General features: G+C 44.0%; 2 non-coding genes across 2 annotated transcripts; one reads left to right on the plus strand and one right to left on the minus strand.

The window, feature by feature from the left end:
* Nucleotides 1–5,574: 5,574 nt before the first annotated feature.
* trnas-gcu (transfer RNA serine (anticodon GCU)) lies at nucleotides 5,575–5,656 on the minus strand. The gene has a single exon. It is a non-coding gene; the product is annotated as a tRNA-Ser (tRNA).
* Nucleotides 5,657–9,026: 3,370 nt separating this feature from the next.
* trnar-ucu (transfer RNA arginine (anticodon UCU)) lies at nucleotides 9,027–9,099 on the plus strand. The gene has a single exon. It is a non-coding gene; the product is annotated as a tRNA-Arg (tRNA).
* The last annotated feature ends 12,207 nt before the right edge of the window (nucleotides 9,100–21,306 follow it).

Here is a 21,306-nt window from a genome sequence, read left to right on the forward strand (position 1 = left end):
CTCGGCCCCGGTGGGCGGGAGGAGGCTCAGGCCCAAACAACGCTGACTGCAGCTTTAATTTAATCCTAGGTTTATGTAATACTCCGATAAATCAGTGGTATTTATTTCATGATTTTCATAGGAATAAGTTAAGAATAAAATACCAGTTCATGGTTAAGCTAAAATTTACATAAATTAGTATTTGTTATGAAGAAGATATTAAAATGTATAAAATTTGTTTAAAATTAGTAACTTTCAAAAAAAACATCATTTCATGGGGTGTGAATGTCTTTAAAAAATGTTGAAGTAATTCTATTACGTTAGGTTACATGCGTGAGTTCATGACCTTTAGTGTTTACACTTCCGGGAGAAACGCGCGCGAGGAAGAAGGAGCATCATGTTAATGGCATAACGTTATCGGAGTTTGGAGACTGTGTGTCGTCGGAGAGGAGTTTTTATCGGTAACGGACTGTGAACTGTAATTGACCGACGTGATCGGAGTGCGTGAGTCGGATTCTCCGCCACCGATTGTGTTTTGTTGAGCACCAGGCAAGTCCAGTTACAGAAGCTAGCGGGAGCTAGGCTAACGCTGTCCACGCTGAAGGGAGACGCCGCTGCAAGGACGGGACAGGAGCTTCGGATAGTCGCCTCGGGAGAGAGTCGTTACGGAGGATGTGCCGCTGCTGCCGAGTCACGGAGGTCTGTTGCTGCGGGCTGCTGCGAGCGGGACGGTTGCTGCCATAACGAGTGAGGGATTCATCGGCTGCGGTCCGGTATTGTTGACTTCACCGACACACGGGGGGATCTGGTAAAGGTTTCCATCATGAGCTCCAACTAAAGCGCGCCAACGAAAGTAAACATGAGTGCACTCGAAATAAAATTAGACAGTTGAAAGAGACAAACAATATACCCCGGGGTTCTTCTTTTTATTTTCTATAGTCTTGTTTATTCAAGGTTTGAATGTGTTTTTCTGCAAGCCTTTAATACATTTTCTAAACTGAAATCTTGTGTTGTTTCATTGAATTTGTGTGTTGTTACTGAAGCTTTACAGCAGAGTTTAAAGGTCAAGTGTACTCCCCATAGCCTCCAGTTGAATATTTAAGAGTGAGAATCATACATTGCCCTAGATTGATATTAATTATTCCAGATGGGACTTTTACCATACAAGATATTTGAAATGAGTTAAAGTGTTCCCTGTAAGCCTAAGGTGGGTTTTAATATTGGAGCCGGTGGTAAAAGGGTTACATTTAGAAATCTAAACCCCTGCTACCATGAGCACACATGGAAATAAAGACTCAACTGACCGCTCGGTCTACTTCAGCTAGCACACTGAACAATACTGTTGTTTACTTGCTAGCTGATAAGTGAGCAGCTGATGTTTGCAATAACATTGAAATAAACTAAAAATAGAGTCAATAGCTCAAATCCTATCACCACCAAAGGAGCCACGTCTTTAACACTTCAATCTCATAGCGACTCCTCAGGATTTCTTCTTCTCTCCATTGCATTTTGTAGGAGGCTCCTGCCGGTCCACACTGCCTTCCCCCTAACAGATTCAGCTACTGAGACTAAAGTTCGTTAGTGAGCTCAATGCATTAAAGTGACTTAATATTTGTTGAAAACTAAATAGGCGTGAAGCTGTAACCTCACATGAACACTTGAAGTCTAGATTTCAGCTGCATGTGAAGAAATCAGCATAAAATCCTTGTGTTGGTGTTTAAACCTGGACTACCAGAACCAGGCTAAGAGGTGTTTGTCTGTTAGCTGTGAAGCAAACTGAAACATGAAGGCTTTGAGGGTTTGTTCTCAACACAAAGAAAGATTCCATGCTCAGACAACTGCCAACTCTGTAAAAAAAAAAAAAAAATTTTTTTACAAATCTCAGTTTATTTCTTCATGAAGATCTTAATGAGGCAATCAGCACCAGAGCACTTAAGTTAAAATTAGTAACACCGTCACTAACGATGGATTTATTTGACCCGATGTAGTTTTGCTGATCAAATATAGTTTTCATCAAAATATAGTATTTTTTTTATAATTAATTATTTCCCAATATGCAACGTCACATAAATGAAAAAATGGAGGACCCTATAAAATGACCTGACATCAGTGTTCAAGGGTGAAGTCATTTTTGGAATGAAGAAGAGTTCATCCAGCTTTTTTTGCCTCGTGTCTCTGAACCAGCTCATTTGTTGTGTCCACGCAGAGAGAGAGAGAGGATAAATGTGATCGTGGAGAAGTCCTTTTGTTCTTCAACTTGTCCAACTTGATGGTGAGTCTCCTTTTATCAAGGATTACTGAATGCTTGTGTTATTCATGGCATTGTTCACACTTTATAAACCCTTCATTCAGAGCTGTAAAGAACCTTTAACCTCATATCCCAGACATCAAAGTGGGCCACTAACTGGTGAGATGAAGCTATGCTATGCTGCTACATTCTGAAGAGGTAAAGTAGCAGGTTCTGAGAGTGATGGCTAACCTGGATGTGTTCATCTCCTACTTTAATATCAGCGTCCCAACTTGGAGCTCTGACCACCTCCAGCTTTTTGTTCCTGTTTCTGCTTCAGTCAACAGGGAACTCAAACCTGCAATAGAATCATCACAACAATGGAATAGAAAACAGAGGAAGAAAAAATATCATAAACTTACAAAGCTGAGAAATGTTCATGAAGAATAAATGCACACATTATGATTGAGGCCAGAAAGTAAAACTCCACACCAAATGTATTTTGACATGTAGGGATAATGAACTTGAATGTGTTGAAATAGCAGATGAATGAATCCACTATCACAAGATGGCGTCACAGATCCTGATGCTCTGAGCAGGAAACACCAAGCAAAACATGACTAAAAAGCTCCTGTTGTTCCCTCCATGAAAAACTGTGGCACTGATGAGAAGAAGGATCCCAGCGTCCTCTGAGGATCCATCGCCTCACCATTCGGTAGAAGGATGATCGGGTCGGCACCAGGAGAAACCCTTGTGTCTCTGATGCAGGAAGATGGAGCACTGAAGAGGACACATTGTGGCGTCCTGAAGAGGACATTTGGTGGAGCCTGAGACAGCAAACATCATGCCGCCCTTCATCAGAAGAACCATAGCACTTCAGTCACGTGACTGAAGTCATCCATTCATGTCAGTGATGTCACTTGGCAGGACTGTCCATTGCCGTCACATTCTAGAAAAGAACCCAGACTCCACATGTGGCTCCATGATAACTGATGGACCTCTGGTTGGAGGCTGGACGATGATGTTTGGACTTGAAGGAAAACTCTTGTCCAAATTCCATTGTGTTCAAATTTAAGGTCCCACAATAAGAAGTAGCTGAATCTGACAGGTGAAGGTTTGGAACTACAAGATGGTTGATGTTTTTCTTGACTTGATGCTCTGACTGTCAGGGTAGATGACTGCTTCTTTCTGCTGCTGCATCTGAGTGGCTATGATTGGAGGGTTTTACCTCCCAAGTTTGTCTGGTTCCAGGGGAAATTTTAAATTTCAGTCCCCAACCTTGGCTGTTCTGAAAACTCTTCTCCTGAATCACTCCTGAGCTGCAGCAAGAAAAAATACCAGTGCCCAACCAGATCAACTTCATGGCTGCTAACAGCCTCAGACACTTGATTTCCATCAATCTGGAGCCAAGAAGGCCCTCACCTTTGGTTCTCCTCAGGAGGGTCCAGGTTCCTGCCATTGTGGCTCCTTGTGCCACTGCCAGAGAGTCTCAGCTGCACACTGCAACATTTCAACAGGAGATTACATTCCTTCAAATGTCCTGACATCTTATTCCAATGGTTCTGTTCCATATTTATATTTTAAAATCAATTACATGATGAAAGCTGCCACAGCTGGTTTAAGTGAGAGAACACGCTAGGCAAGGCAAGGCAATTTTATTGTAGAGCCCGTTTCTCAAAACAGTTTGTCTCAAAGGGCTTCACATGCATCATAACAACATCCTCTGCCCTTAGACCCTCACATCGACTGAGGAAAAACTCCATAAAAACCCTTTTAACAGGGAAAAATCTGGGAAACCTCAGGGTGAGCAACAGAGGAGGGATCCCTCACCCAGGACGGACAGACGTGCAGTAGATGTTGCTACTGACAAGAAAACAGTTACAATGCAAAATGGGGAAAACACGGAAATGTTAATAACAGCTGAAGAAGGAGCTTCTGGTAGGGGAGGAAGGAGAGCAAGCCAGCTTGATGGGGGACTGGATGCAGACTGGTTCATTGAAGGGGAGCGCAGGCCGGTGTAACAGTAGGGAATAGAGAGGGGGGGGGGGGGGGGGCGATGCAGGCGGCGGTTGGGGCTCTGGTGGATCTGTGGAAACACAGAGAGACTGCGAGACACCAAGGCCAAACTACAAAGTGCAACAAGTAAAATGTGCAGGGAGGAGAGGAGGAGAGAGGGGGAGAGGAGAGGAGAGGAGGGAAGGGCTCCATGTAACCTGATGTGTCCCCCAGCAGTCTAAGCCTGTAGCAGCATAGCTATCAATGGTTCAGAGCTACCTGAACCAGTCCTAGCTGAAGGCTCTGTCATAGAGGAAGGTCTTAAGCCTGGACTTAAACGTAAGTTAAAGTGTCTGCCTCTCTGACCCATGGAGAGAGCTGGTTCCACAGTAGAGGAGCCCAGGAACTAAAGGCTCTACCTCCCAGTCTGTTTTTATTGATACTGGGAATCACTAAAAGACCTGCATTCTGGGAGCGGAGTGCTCTGGTCGGACAGTAGGGACTAATGAGCTCTTTCAAATAGGATGGAGCTTATCATTGAGAGCCTTATAAGTCAGCAGAAGACTTTGAAGTCGATTCTAGATCCTACAGGAAGCCAGTGGAGAGAAGCTAAAGTGGGAGAGATGTGTTCTCTCTTCTTAACTCCCATCAAAACCCTCGCTGCAGCGTTCTGGACCAGCTGGAGACTCTTTAGAGAGTATTTAGGACATCCTGACAAGAGAGAGTTGCAGTAGTCCAGCCGAGAAGTGATAAATGAGATTTGAAACCAGTAAAATATGCTTTTCTGTGTGCAAACTAGTGAGGGGCATGGAAGGATATTTTACCACCAATACAGAACCCAAACTTTAGTCATGTGATGAGATGGCGACTGAGAAGAGTGATTATGAAGTTAATGGACAAAATGTGAATTGAAAGAAAATACATTAAAAAATACTAAATAAACAAATAAATAAAAGAAGGAGCACAAATGACATTTTTCTGCACAAATTTACTGGTATTAGACTGCATTTTTGGTTCATGAGTAGATGAAAGAGTATCACATATATATTATATACATGTGATACATGCACGTGGCTTTGGACAAAAGCTGAAAGAAATTGTAGGATTATTTAAATGTACCAAGTGGACTATTTCAGGTTTCTTGAAGATGCTTCAGCTCTCATCCAAGAGGCGTCTTCAGTTTTCTTCACTGATGGGAGGATTTATAGCTCTGTGGGGGCGGGACCTTCTACAGAGGTGATTGACATGTGAGCTCTGGGTGTCTGAGTTGTTTTAGTCAGGTTGTGAAAGGGAAGTTGACTCAACTGGTATCTGTGTCAGTTAAAAGCCTCACAGTAATTCCATAATCTAGGAGTAGAAACCAGAGTCGCTCACGACGAGGATGGGATTCGAACCCATGCGTGCAGAGCACAATGGATTAGCAGTCCATCGCCTTAACCACTCGGCCACCTCGTCTGCTGACAGCAACCCTGAGCTTTTAAACACCTGAACTCTTTGCAGCCTATTTGTCAGAAATGGACCCAGCAGGAGCCACTGAACACAACTCTGACATAATCAGGCTTCTTCCCAGCAGCATCGTGCTACAGAAGGCAGAATACAGACCATCGACACATCATCAGAGTGAACACCAGCTGATGTTTACAAGTTTAATTCACCTTTTACTACAAAATGACATCCAAGCTCAGATTCTCTTGTCCTGATTGAACAAGTAAATGTTTAAGAAGATGAGAGTACCAGACTTTTTCATCCAAGGAAACAAGCATCCTATCCATGTCCTATGCAGAGTTTCTTTTAAAAAAAAAGTGAGACAACCTCAAGATTTTCTGTTTCCTCTTGTTGGATTTTGCCACAGAGAATCAGAGACAATCAAAAGCTTGTTGGACTTTAATGTTGGAGGACTGAACAAGTCATGACATCATCAGTTTTACCTTCACAGGTGCTTCATTTACTTTACTTTCAATTTTACAGAGGTAGAACCTGAAATCAAAGCTGCCCATCAAAAGAAGTGAAAGCTTCCCAGGTTGTGATGTTCTTGTCTACAAACTGTCTTGTATGGAGCTTCAATCTTTAATAAAAAGAATAAAAAGAAGATGACATGTGTTGTGATTTGGCGCTTTAAAAATAAAACTTACGACTTACATGGAAACTGTCTGGGGGGGGTGGAGCCTAGGTATGTGTTTGATGTCTTAATTCTGTCTCTGATGTCTGAATTCTGTCTTTGATCTCTGGGTTCTGAGCATTGATCTCCTGCTTCAGTCTTTGATCTCTGACTGATCCTAAACTAATCAAAGGATCACATCAGCATATTGGTCCAGTCTACAGATGGTGATTTTACCTATTTGAAGCCTTATTTTGTGTTTGATGGACATTTTTAAAATCATTAATGACTTTTTGACTGAACATCCTGGACACTGTGGTGCCTGATGAGGAGACAACTTGGGTACAAAGTTGAAGAGGAGGGTTTTTGGAGAGGGGATATTTTTGCAGTGTTCCAAGTCAATAATAACTGTGGCAAAATGTCATCATTTTTCAAAATGTCCTCACGAAGATGGTTTGTAATTCTGTCTCTCCCTCATCCTCAGCTGCTGCAGCCCTTTCAAGAAAACCTTTGACTCGTGGATCTAACAAAGATCAGATGTTGTCTCCTCCAGAACATCAACACTTTAACGTTGTTGGCAGGACTCCAACCTGAGCAGGGAGACCCCAATGGATTTCTAGTCCATCGCCTTCACCACTCGGCCACAACAACCACATTCACACACACATTTGTAAAAGATTCACATTGACACAACTCTTTAAAATTATGTCACAAGCCCATTTGTTTGAGGTCCTATTTTCTCTTTTTCAGCATTCCTTTGTTTCCAGGTCTCTAATAAGTGCAGAATTACAAAGACAAAGCTGGATCCATCCTGGGCAGGTGATAGGAGCCCATTGACCACTGGCCAGAGACCCTGGCACAGACATTGGGGATGGTGAGAGAGAGCATTTCTACAATTATATTCTACATTTATAGAATTCTACAATCCTACAATTTCATTGAGCAGACGCTTTTGTCCAAAGCCACTTGCATATTTTTTCGGTGAGTTTGGCTCCTGAGCTCAAGACAGTTGTGACTAATAAAGGACAGCTTCAAATGCAGCTGTGAAGCCTCATTGTCAGCTGGGAGGAACGACAGGTGTCTCCCTCTAGTGGCTCCTCACAGCAACACGAGCCTCATTTCATACACATGCATCCACCACCTCACTACCAAAGGCCAGTTGGGCCTCGACAGACAGGTGAGTTTCAAGTGTTGGACAAAGGTCTTTAAGATGTTCTTATTAATTCTATAACATCTGAGACTAAAATCTATGGAATTACAACCAACAAGCAGTCAAACACCTGATCAGATGCTCCTTCATGAGGCTGAGAAGAATCAATCTAAACTGGGATGAAGAAAATTAATTGAGAGGAGAAACCTACTGATTGGATGACATGGACCCACCTGATCCATGTCAGCCTTGTTGGAGCAGAAAGAGGTGGATCAGAGGAATCAGTGGATCAAGACTCAGGTGTCAGATGAAGAATCTCTTTATTCACAATGGAGTCAGAGAAATCTTCCAACGTGAACTTGACAGACCATTTTATACCAAAGACAGGCTGTGTGTGTGTGTGTGGGGGGGGGGGGGGACAATGGCTTAAGGGAGCTCCAGGTAACTGGTTTGAACTGGTCCCTCATCTCTGTGAGTAGAAACCATCTGAGGTGGAGGGTGGAGATCTGATTTGACCTCCTGATCTCCCAGTAAAGCCAGTATAGATGTTGAGCTTGGAGGAGTTGATGGCCTCCTTCATCTTCTTGTTGGAGATGTTTGCTAAACTCAGCACCACCACAGATCAGAGGAAAGTCCACTTGTAAGCTGGACATTGGAGTTTCTAGTGACCTGCAGGATCTTAGTTGTGGTGGCAGCAGGCCTGTTCCAAGAGCTGGGCTCACATTCATGATCAGGCTTCATAATGGTTCTGGACCACTGAGTGATAGAAGCTGATCCTGGAGCAGCAGAAGAAAAATATAGAGAAGAAAAGACAAAAGACAGAGAGAAATGAGGGAGAGAATGACAAAAAGATGGGAACAAGATGAGGGTGAAAGACAAGCAGAGAGAAAGACAGAGGGATGGAAGACAGACACACAACCAACAAAAGCAACAACCACAATAATAGTTTTGATATTGTCCTGTTATTGATGTTTTCATGTGAAAGTGGCATATTTAAGATAAAAGACACTGTTAGAACAGAAAGATCCAGAAAACCCACCAACAAGAGGTGTCTGGTACAGATGTGGAATTATTGGCTCACACAATGTTGAGGCAACTGGGAAGAAGACAAACAAAAAAGGCTTGTGTGATTCAGACATTCATCAAAAATGGTCCTGTAGAACTGTTCAATGTGTCATGACTTCAGAAGCTCAAATCCTCTCTAAGTTCTAGTGAGAGTGGAAGAGATTATAAAATGAGAGAAGCAGGGCCCTCACTCAGAGCTGAAATACCTCAGTTGGGAGAGCGTTAGACTGAAGATCTGAAGGTCCCTGGTCCGATCCCAGGTTTCAGCAGAGGAACAGCATTGACTTTACTTTCCAGTGGAGGAACTGCAGACATGAAGGAAACTAACATCTTGTCCTGTGTATTCTTATGACATTCAAGACATTTTTGGAGCCTCTTGTTGGATTTTGCCACAGAGAATCAGAGCCAATCAAAAGCATGGTGGACTTTAACATGGAGGATTGAACAAGTCAAGAAAGCAGCAGTTTGACCTTCACAGGTGTTTCTTTTCCTGTCTAAATGCTGCAGCGAGAGCCTGAGTAGCTCAGACGGTAGAGCATCAGACTTCTAATCTGAGGGTCCAGGGTTCAGGTCCCTGTTCAGGTGCTGTGGTTGTTCCAGTGTTTGACAACATGGTACTGGATGAAGTTTAGTGTTGAACAAACTGTCATCACCAAAAGTAGAAGTGTTCTTGTCTTGAGACTGTTCCTGCAGGTCAAATGTGAAGAACCGGCAACCCCCATTTTGCAAAAAGTTAAATTTTTCTAACTGTTCAATTGGAAAGTATTTTCAGATTGAAGAAGTGATCAAGAGAAACAGGAAAATCCCTCTAAACACAGCAAACTCCATCCATCAATCCATTTTCTACAGATTTTCCTGTTCAGGGTCTCAGAGGGAACTGCAGCCTGTCCCAGCAGCCTCAGTACAAGAGGAGGGGTTCACCCTGGACAGGTCGCCAGTCCATCACAGGGCCAGGTGAAAGTGCCAACCACTGCACTGCCCCTACTAGTCGTCTACATATCAGTGTTCTCAGTATTGCACTGACATTCACATCAGTATTGTGCTTATATTTTATTTCCTGGCTCTTCAAGCCTCCTATTATGCTGAAGTTGATTGCTTCAGTGACCAGGAGACGTTATCATTGGCAGCTAGTTTACTATTATTGCTGCTGCTGTTGCTGTTGTTGGTTGTGTGTCTGTCTTCCATCCCCCTGTCCCTCTGTCTTTCTCTCTGCTTGTCTTTCTCCCTCATCTTGTTCCCATCTTTTTGTCATTCTCTCCCTCCTTTCTCTCTGTCTTTTGTCTTTTCTTCTCTATATTTGTCTTCTGCTGTCTGTCCTATCCTGCTCTCTTTCAACAACCAACCAGTCAAAGCAGACGTCCGGTTAAAAAAATTATCATAAAAGAACTCTTGATGTGATTTGGCTTGAGACATGAAGAAGATAGGATTTTTTTTCTCTTAATTTTAGAAGCATTTACAGATTCATGTAAAGATCATCAATCAGTGTAGTATTTCAGACAGACTTCTGGTCCGTGAGGACGAGGAATCCAGCACAGATCCACAGAACTCCAACTGCCATCTTTGATGATTCCTTTACAGTCTGTAGGGTGGAGAGATCCTCCTGAGTCTGGCTTTGAATGTTTGTCTGTGGATGTGTTAACCCTGTCATGGACTGGTGACCTGTCCAGGGTGAACACGGCCTGTCGCCCAAAAGCTGCTTGGATAGGCTCCACCCCCTCCATGACCCTGAACAGGATAAGCAGAAGAAAATGGATAGAAGTCATGACACATTGAACAGTTCTACAGGACCATTTTTGATGAATGTCTGAATCACACAAGCCTTTTTTGTTTGTCTTCTTCCCAGTTGCCTCAACATTGTGTGAGCCAATAATTCCACATCTGTACCAGACACACCTCTGGTTGGTGGGTTTATGGATCTTTCTGTTCTAACAGTGTCTTTTATCTTGCTTTTATCTTTTATCTTTTGGATCTTTTCTTTGTATCTGCATTCTGTGGTGCACGGTTGCTCTGGAAGAGCGCTCTATCTATCTATTTTCACTGTACCCCCCCCCCCCCGTATAGCAAAAAGAAAAGATTCTGATTCTTACACACACACACACACACACACACACACACACACACACACACACACACACACACACACACGTGTATAAACATGATGTTCCGAATGTTTCACTGTCTGTGGTTGTCCATCTTTCCTTGCCTCTTCACTGTCATTGTCAGAACTCTGAGCAGTCTTCCTCTCCAGGTGATGTCTCTGAGTGATGATGATTGCTGTCTGTTCAACCAGCTTCATTTGTTGATATCTGAGAAGGACTGAAGACAGCAAAGTGTGCTGATTGGCCAACAACCCCACACAGGTCAAAGGTCACTGCTCTGAGGCAGACCAGTTTACTATATCAGTGGTGACACCATCCACTGCTGGCGCTCTCTTCAGTGCTTCTTGTTTCTGCCCTTTGTGCTTGAGCTCCTAGAGCAGCTGGTCCGGCTCTCCCCCTTTTCTTTTCTATTCCACTAATTTTTTTTTTAAATTTTCTATTTTTGTAATTCATCATCGATCTCAGCTCACGGTTGCTACACTCTTGACCTCCTGTGAGCCTTGAATCTCCATCCTGACCAGCAGAGAGAAGCCACCTTTGTGTTGGAGAAGAGCAGCTTAGTCGAGGCAGCCAGCAGCCTGAGACCAGAGGGTAGCGAATCAACGTGCTTCCCTTCTTCATCGAGCGAATGTCAGCGGGAGCCACGGTCGACGAGGTGGAGGCTTTGGAAGCCGTCCTCCCTCCAGTTCATTGGAGAGGCATCGTACATCGATGGGAGAATCCAGCTGAGAACGTCAGCCGGTTACGTTGGTTTTCACCTATTCAGGCCTGGACTCCTGTCTCACTGCCAAACTCTGCCTGACTCCGTAGAGCTGGTCAGCCTCCACTCAGTCCTCTTCATTTGTTTGGAGGTCACTATCGTTCATCCTACACACCTTTCCACCTGCCTCTTTGCCGTCTACTTGAAGCTCAGATAAATGGAGGCTAATTCATCCCTGCTACTCAATAAGTGCCTTCATTACTCTGCTGGAATTATCACTCTGTCTTAAGTGTTTTCTTAATTGTATTAAATCCTCTTTAATTTCCAAGAAGTGTTCCAACTCATTCATGCATGCAAGCCACTGATCCACAAGAACTCATTGATGAGCTTAAACCTGAGACTGATCGTTTCTCGTTGGATGAGACAAAAATACAACGAGTGGAGCCCAGAGTAACAACTGGATAAAACATTCTAAAGATACGCCGTCATCACCAGTTTATCAAGTCACGACACTCTTTTTATATCATCTTTTTATATCATCCAACATCCTCAGGGACTATCATTGAAGAAGCTCTATTTAATATAAGATGCATAAAATCACACCACATGAAGCAGGCTAATGAAAAATAAATCAAATGTAAAAATGCTTTATTTTAAGATCTAGAATATCTTGTGAATATCTGGAGCTTAATTCCAGCAGCAGACCTCCTCAGGTGATGGAATTTATATTTGACATGTTTACCATTAAATGAGACACATTTGCAGTCCATTGAAATCTACTTGTGTTCATGGTGAGTTGATTTCAAAACATGAGCTGACAGAATCTACGTTTAGGTAGGAACCACCATATCCAGGGGTCTGGACCTTTTTGTAGTCAGAGCCATCAAAGCAGCAGACTAAGCTAGCAGACATTAGCATTGAGAAGAAACTGATACCTGGAGCCTACTTTTGGGTCTGGTCAAGTGATAACAAAATAATATGACATTGTTGTCAGACTGACGCCTGCTCAACAATGACCAAACACCGCCTTATGGCATTGTGGGAAATTTCTGCTTGGCCCGTGTCCATCAATACACACAAAGAAATTTCTCCAGAGTCAGTCACACCAGTGGTAAAAACACTAAAGTGCTGTCAAGGAGAAACAGGATACGACCAAACACACACACAAGTTACAGAGAGAGAACTCTCCCAGAAGGAACCACTCAAAGGAGAACCATGGACATCATCAGGCTGTATGACCTCATCAATATGAGACAGGTGGATAGGAAACAAGCTCAGAGATGTCAGAAACATGAGATCCAAGTGCTGAGAAAGCTTCAACTGGTGAGGTTCCAGAACCAAGAGCGAGGTGGAGCCTGCATCACCTACTGGGAGCTTTTTGTCAAAGGTTCAACTTTGATTTGAATGCTTTTGGAGAGACAACGTGCAGGGAGGGAATTTGGTGATGAAGAACAAGTTCCTCTCAGCTTTAAATGGAGTTTTCAGGAGTCAAACAGACACTCCTCTGATCCGTTGTCAGATGTGTTCTCATTGCACCACAGCCCTACAGGTTGAGGGTTCTGATCCTAGTCAGACACATTCACTATGATGCTGCTGAGCCTGAAGGTAGGATGAATAAAGGAGTGTCTGAGAGAGCTTCAACAGACAAACTGTCCAGTTTAACAACAAATACTAGTCAGTATTCATGTTGCTGCCGTGACCCGGATTCAAACCAGGGTTGCTGCAGCCACAACACAGAGTACTGACCACTATAGGATCACGGCCTCCTGGAGGCTGAGGTTTGAGCTTCTATGTCTTTGTCTCATTGAGAGATCAAAGACAATTTGTGTCCACAAAGAAATCATTGAGGAATCAAAGTGAGATCAAAGAAAGAATTCTAAGATCAAACACAAAACTCTGAGATCAAAGGTTGAAGTTCCCAAGGTTCAGTTTTAGCTCAGACCCTCTTTAATATCTGTATACTGCCACTTGTCATCAGGAGACTCAGTATAAACTTCCACAGTTCTGCTGATGTCACATAGCTGTACATCGCCGTGTCTCCTGATGACTTCCTCCACGTCACCTGTTGATGTGACAGGACTCGACCAAACGTCATGTTTTGATGAAGAGGGTGTGAGCCTGAGTTGGCTCAGTAGAGACAACTGGACAGCAGCAGGACAGAACAGAGACTCTCCACAATGACAGGAGACAGGAAACAGGTTTGGACCATCTGGGCTCCACCCACTTGTATTTATTGAAGGAAATTATACAAATCAACAAAGTGGAAACATTGGTTTTGCCAGTGGGTTTAAATCATGATTGATATTTTAGTGTTTGTTCATCCATTTATTTGTCCAAGAGAAGAAGAAGTGACTCTGAGTCAAACTGGAGTCCTTTGAGGTCTGGCATCTCAAGAAGGAGGAGCATTCAGGCTGAGGTCATCATAACAGTCAGGATGTGCTGACTCATCATTAGTGGGAATCTCAGTGTCTATGTTGTGTAGTGAGGGACAGCACTGTTGCTGTGGCCTGATATGTAGATGAAGGAATCAATGAGACACCATGAAGACAGACAGCATTGCTGGACAACACCTTCTTTTATTACTTCAGCATTGGCAAGAACTGGAAGCATCAGCAGAACCACCGCAGAAAAAGAACACTTTTTTTTACAGATTTTTCACGTCACCAAGCACTCTATGAGCTAAACTGCCCCCTTCTGGCTTAACTACGCATGTACAGGTGAAACAATTAAACTCTTACCAAAAATAACAGAAAATCATGGAGCTCATTATGACATCACACTAACTACTTTCACTCCAGAAATCAGGTCATGACATCATAAAGAAGAATAGAAGTCTCTTCCTCACAGGTGTCACAGAACAAAATCTCTCCAACACTAAACAGTAGTGAGAGAGCAAAGCTGGTAAGAAGACAAGACTGTTGGAGGAGGAAACCTCTCAATGTTCCAGAGGTGTTTCAGTGGAAGACATCACATTTGGGAGGGAGGTTCTTGACATTTTCATCCATTTTTATTTTGGTCAGATGAACACATCATGAGCTCTACTTGGACAGAATACGCCTTCAAACAGGCAGGGGTGCTGAGGCTCAGAGACCAACAGTTGAACAACATCAGAGCTCATCAGAACAAAGACCAAGGTGTCTGTTTTCATTTCAAAAGATTTGTTGTCAGTGAGTCTATTATATTTTTCATCAACACCTGAATGAAGGATGGTTTCATGAAAAACTGTCATTTTTTTAACGAAAGCTGAGAAAAACACAGTTTTGTCAAAGAAGTGGTTTTCCAGCATCAAACTGGACTTCATTTTGTTTCCATCTCTCATTTGGTGACTTCAAATGTTCACTGTAAAAATCCAGCCTACTAATCAGGAGGAGGCCCAGTATTGGACCATGAGCTGATCTCTGCTATGCTGGTAGATGGGAACTTGTTTAAAGTTGATTTTGTGATTATTTTTCATCAAAATGTGCTCAGACGGCTCCTCAACAGTTCTGATGATGAACAGAACCTCTGTCCTCATGGGTCATGTGACAGGATGTGACCTCTACATGAGCCAGAAGCAGTGAACGCACCCCCGCACAGCAGAACATGTTCACTTGACCTGCTCTGGCTACTTGTGGTTAGCTTGCTGCTAACAAAAGTGGGTACAAAAATGGAATCATGGTCCCTTCAGACTTTCCATCAGTTTTATTCTGTCAGTGGAACGCGTCAGTTTGGGCTGTAGAGACTAAAACAATCAATCCAATGTTTTGCAGCCACTTCTTCTTGGATGTTTATGGGAAAAAAGTATTTTGGGGCCACAGTGCATCACGTGGTGGATGGGGGAGGAGCATCCAAATCTGAGGAGACGTTTCCATTGGATGGAAAATGAGTTGACACCACTGAGGGAAGGATGAGTCCTCAAATGTTTGGATTGTTTTAACAGGAAGAGAAAAAAAGAAAAACCGGGAGTCTGATGTAAAAACACTGGAAAAGTTTTTGGTTTGTCATGTGTGGAGAGATAAATGAGCCATGACCACAGAGATGCAGGATCAGAACTGAGAACATGGAGTTTTCATTTCAGGGACCTTCAATAACCTTTGATCTATCTGATAAAACAGGCCAGAACTGAGACTTGACCTTGAGAACAGAGATGGACGATCATGAAAACATGAGGAAAACTACAAGACTGCAATGAGGAGACGTCCTGTTGCTTGAAACATCATCACGGTGAAAGCAGAAGAAGCCTGGAGCTCAGTTGTGGCGGCGCTGCAGTCACACGTTCGTGGTGTCTTGGTGGTGAACTCCAGCCTCTTCATCAACCAAGCCTTCCTCTGTAGCATCACCAGCGTTGAGTTCAATGTTCTCCTGGTGTCCTGCCTGCCGCTCCATTTTGGCCTGGAAGACATGACAGCTCAGACCTCCAGTTGCTGCTGAAACAACTGCTCATAGCCAAGGACTACGAAGCTACGTCGTGTTACCTTGAAGTAGCGGTAGAAGAAGACAGCACATGACCCCAGGATCAGATGGTGGATGAACGCTCTGATGATGAAATCACTTAAAGGCACTGAAAAACATTTAGAATCATCACATTTGATCAATGACATCACCACTGACCACCACAGACATGTTGATGGTTGAAGGTTCTTGATGGAAGGCTGCATGTTAAAGGAACACGCTAACTTTTAGGAGAAGTCTCTGATTGTCCATCATCCCCAGAGCCAGACTAGAAGATGGAGACCCTTCTCTAGGAGCTGAGACTCATGCTAGTTAGCTTAGCACAATGAATGGTAGGAGGTGGGAAGTGTTAGCATAAAAGTCCCAAACAGTCGTTGCCTGTGGAAGGAACTGAAAAAAAAGAAAATAGAAGTTTTAATATAAACAGACAGAAAATGTTGTTATTTCATGTGTTTTCACATAAAACAGACACCCCCTATTTTTTGAATTTATTCCACCTGACCAGTAGGTGGAGCTCTGACGCTTACGTGGGTTAGGCTGAGAGATTTTTCCCACAGGCCCAACGAAGCCTCAGAAATCAAACGGACTTGAGAAGACGTTCATCCATCGTTTCTCTCTTCATTGATCCTCAGTCTTCATCCTGGGTATCACATGTAGCGTCCAGATACCCCTCAGTCTGGAGCCGCTACACCTGCATTCATATATCTGGGCTTGTGGATCACTTTTAACAGACATTCTAATTTTAGAATCAGACACATAGCTGGGACTACTTTCCTGACTGGGAGCAGTGATTTGGCCACCAAAACCAAATGTTTGTTGGAGCAGGAGAGCGACTGCTGCTACTGATCATGGCCGACATTGGAAGAGAGGAGGAGGAGGAGGAGGAGGACTGCAGGACAAACCAACATCATGATCCTGAGACAGTTGATGCTAACACTTCCCACTCACTACCATTCATTATGCTAAGCTAACTCATGGTCTGCTGGTCTCTGCTGGTCTCAGCTCCCTCATGGACACACAGAACATGTAATTACAACATTCTTGGTTTGATTTCACCAACGTGTTGAACCTCATGCAGTTTCCTCTCTCTTTGTTTCCTGTTTGTTCAAATTGTCCAGTTCAAGTCTGGGGCCTCTTGCAACGAGATCGTTTCCTGTCAGGTTCGTTCTGACACTGAGTTTGAAGTGGGACCTTCACGTGAGCAAATGATAGGACGAACAAATGTTTCTGGAGAAACTATTAACACTTGCTAACACTTCCCAACCGCTACTATTCAATGTGCTAAGCTAACTAGCGAGGGTCTCAGCTCCCTAGAGGAGAGTCTCTGTCTCCTTGTCTGGTTCTGGGGATGATGGACAAGAAGCATATTTCCCAGAAGGTTGGTGGATTCATTTAACACAGACTATTTTTACACGTCCGCCATCGTTCCACTGTTATTCTGAAAATGACAACAGTCCAGATTTAATCAGGATTCTAGAAAGAGTTTATTCTGGGTGGGTTTTCAAAACTGAGCATTTCTCAATGAAAACGTAGGACAGACCAATATTATTTAGGTTTGAGGCTTTTCTGTCATGAATGAACTTCAGGAGGAATTAAAACTGTAGAGTCTCACAGTGTGAGACACTTTAACTGGACGGGAGACAAACAAATGACAAGTCAAGTCAGTTTTATCTATATTGCGCCAAATCACAACAAAAGTTATCTCATGACACTTTACAGGTGTCTGCTTTCTGAATTGTACCAAGGTGCTTGTTTCCTTGGACTTATAGATTTCTTTTTTAACGGGGCATTTGAGTCCAAAGTTGTTCTTAAGGAGCCTGTTGGACTATCAAGAAAATGATCAATTTGACAGTGAACTTTAGCTCCGCCCTTCATCTCTCAGACTAGCCTAGCTAGTTAGAATTAGCTAGCTGGACTATTTTCCATAGTCATGTAAAAAGCTTCATCAGAATGTTGTCATTTTCAGGCTAAAAACAAGAAGCAGGAGAACAGAGGAGTAGAAAGTGCATGTAAATGTAGTCAGGGTCACATTCTTCTGTCTGACTCCAGCTGGTCCTGTTGTCACCTGCTATGATGAGGTGGAGCTCCTGGCTCTCAGAGGAGAAGTGATGGGGGAAAACATGGGACAGGTGATAAACACATTTGTAGTTCCCTCGGTGGGTGTGGTCTGCTGCTGAGAACAGGAACTGGGCGGAGAACTTGAGCGCTGGTAGGGTGTAGTTCTGTGCCGTGCTGGAGGTGGAGAAGATGAGCTGGAACAGGCCTCCTGGGTACTGTGGTTCAACAGAGCAACTGATGGTGAAGTTGGAGCCCCGGAGCAGCAGAGTCTCCTGCTGCCTCACCTCAGAGACGCCGTCAGTGAAGGCAGAGAAGGAGATGTTTGGCTGGACCAGCAAATCTGTGGAGGGGGGGGCAGAAGAAAGGCTGAATCAGCAGATGTGCTGGTGTCATCGAGGAAGCAGCAGCTTGTTTGGAATGTCCAGTTTTACCTGAGCACACCACCATCAGACTGGTAGCACTATGAACTTCATCAGTCTCCACTACACACTCCCGCAGTCCAGATGCTGACTGGACACAAGAAGACCTGATCCACCACACAGGCCTGAATAGCGAGTCCCTTCTTTTATTTGTCAAAGCAGCAGAGCCACAATTCATCCGTCTACACACTGCAGAGGCAGACTGGTGGAGCCATTCAGGACCCCCAGGGGCCGCTGGTCTCCACTCTCCCTGGTGTTTGATCTCCAGGGTCCCAGCACAGCGACTGGGCTCTCCCACCATCCTGACTCCATCAGGCTCTGAGCAGACACAGGAATCATGAGTGGTAGAAGTAAAGCAGTGGGATGAAGCAGATCTATGACCTTCACCTGAGCAGACGAGGCCAACGCTTTTCCCAGGTAAGCAGGTCTTCCTCACTGAGCCAGACCTTCCACAGTTTAGCAGAGCAGATTCATCTCCACCACACTGGAACTTTGCTGCCATGACTGGGGTCTCCATGTCTGTATATGGGCCCCCGTGGAGGAGGGACGGAGCCCCACACCCCAACTCTCTACACACCACCTCTGCATCCTGCAGGCCAAAATCCTCCTCACACACAGAGGACCATGACTGGTTAGACTTCACCTCCAGTCTGCCTGAGCACAGACTGGACCCCCCCACCAGCCTGACAGACTCTGTGGAGACATCAGGAAATCATCATTCTAATATTCACCCATTTTTCTCAGCTACTAATCCTGCTTAAACTCATCGGAAAAAACAAGAACCATGAAACTTCCCTTCCTGACTCACCTTCCTCTTGTTATTGCTTGATGAGGCTGAACCCCCAAAACACACACACACACACACACACACACACACACACACACACACACACACACACACACACACACACACACACACACACACACACTCGTATTTGAGACAACTTGGTCTCTCTGCTTAAAGTGAAACATCTGGATTCCGTATTTCACATCATCAACATGACCCTCATCAAATTCAGGATCTCATCATTGTCAGAATAACAGAGGAATATTTGTGTTCATGTAAACAGCCAAAGACAACTTGTCCTGGATCTCAGTCACATGACTGTTAGTGTCAATAATGTTACCTGAGCAGGTGATTTCCTGGATGGTGGAACCAGAAGAGTTCCATGATCTCACACACTCCTTCAGTGTTGATGTAGACTGAACACACTCAGAGTTGATGAACCACATGAGTCGTTCTGAGGACTCGTCTCTCTGCTGTGTTGAGACAGCAGAACCACAGTCCAGCCATCTACATATCACAGCTGTTTCCTTCAGGGTCCAGGACCGGTCTGTCTCTGCTTCTCTCCACTCTCCCAGGTGTTTCACCTCCAGTCTACCAGCACAGTGGTTTGCTCCTCCCACCAACCTGACATCATCAGCATCTGAGCAGAGACAAGAGCATCATTAATACATGAATATGCAACAGGACGGACGAGGACCTGAACCAAAGCTGCACCTGAGCAGATGAGTCCAACTGATTTGCCAGTTGAGCAGGTGTTTCCAGACCCTGAGCGTCCACAGTCCAGGAGGGAAGATTCATGGCCCTCACACTGGAACACCTGAGTCCAGAATGGAGACTCTGCTGGTCCAAAAAGTCCCCCCTCCAGGACTGAAGGTGTCCCACATCTCAGCTCTCCACACAGCACCTCTGCATCCTGCATGTCAAAGTCCTCTTCACACACTGAGGACCACAGCTGGTTAGATTTCACCTCCAGTCTGCCAGAGCAAAGGTTCGACCCGTCCACCAGCCTGACAGACTCTGAAAAAGACAACAAGAGGCAGATTCATGATGAGAATGAATTCATGTCAACATGAACTCACCTGTTCATGCCTCTGACATGTTAACTAGCAAACCCTGTAAATGAGACAGGAAGACACAAATTTCCAAGGAATTTATCCTCCTTGAAATAATTCATGTGATCCAACAGGGCTGGTTCTAGACAGTCACATATAAGGGGGCAGATGGAAATGTGAAGGGGGCAAAGGGTGGCAACACATGTGGGAAAATGGTGTGGTGGCGGTGTTGGGGGGGGGGGGGTAGGTGGTTCTCTGGATAACTGATATTATCATGTAGTTTGATTGCTCTTTATCAGACCTTTACCCTAAGACCGGTCCCACTTGGTCCAACTTGTCCCACCTGAAGGCTAAGCTTCTGCTGGTGTAACTCTTCAGGTCACTGAGGCCCACAAACCCCCTGACCCTGATGAGGTGGCAATACCTCGGGGCAAAATAAAAAAAAAAGAAAACAAAAACAAAAACAAAAAACAAAAAAACATTTCTTAGGATGACAACAACTAAATCTTGACATCTACCTTCATTGGATGGCCTGTATCAAATATATTCAAACCCAACAATAACACTTATCATTATTGCCAATGTCAACAAAACAGAAAGGGTAGGCCAGGTTATTAAAGAAAAATCCCTTCACCAAGTCTTGAAAAACAAAACCGATCAATAGAAAATAAATAAATAAATAAAATAAAGAATAAAATAAAACATTCATCCAGATCTCGACAACCAACAACATTGAAGGTCTTTGTTGGCTCCATGCAGCAGACCAGCTCACTGTGGTGCTTGTGGGATCCAGAAAGAAACACTTCTCTTACAGAGTCAAACAGTGAGAAGAACAATGGGCTGGTCCTCAGTTGACTCTACAAATACAGATGTGCGTGCAGCTGAGTGACAGGGAGATGAGAGGAAGCTGAGACTGTATCACGCACCTTTTTTTGCATTTTTTCCGCTACTGCAGATAATTTTGTCAACTCATAATATATCAATTTTGTCTGTATATCAAAATGTTTTTTTTTTAACTTCTAAAATTTTGATTTGAGGGGGCAGTGCATTTGTTTGAGACAGATCTTGCTTCCCCATAGAGCCGCCCTGATGATCTTATATCATCTAATATCCCACATGTGTCAATCAGAGAACACAACTGGAATCTCAGGTTTTCATCACCTTCTGGACCCTTGCAAAATTGAGCACTGGTTATGTCACGATCCCTGTCTCGTGCTTCCTGTTTTATTTTGTAGTCATGTCCTGT

This window comes from Aulostomus chinensis, chromosome 4, assembly GCF_037954235.1.
Source record: "Aulostomus chinensis isolate RoL2024-O1b breed Wild chromosome 4, RoL_Achi_v1.0, whole genome shotgun sequence".
Lineage (NCBI taxonomy): Eukaryota > Metazoa > Chordata > Actinopteri > Syngnathiformes > Aulostomidae > Aulostomus > Aulostomus chinensis.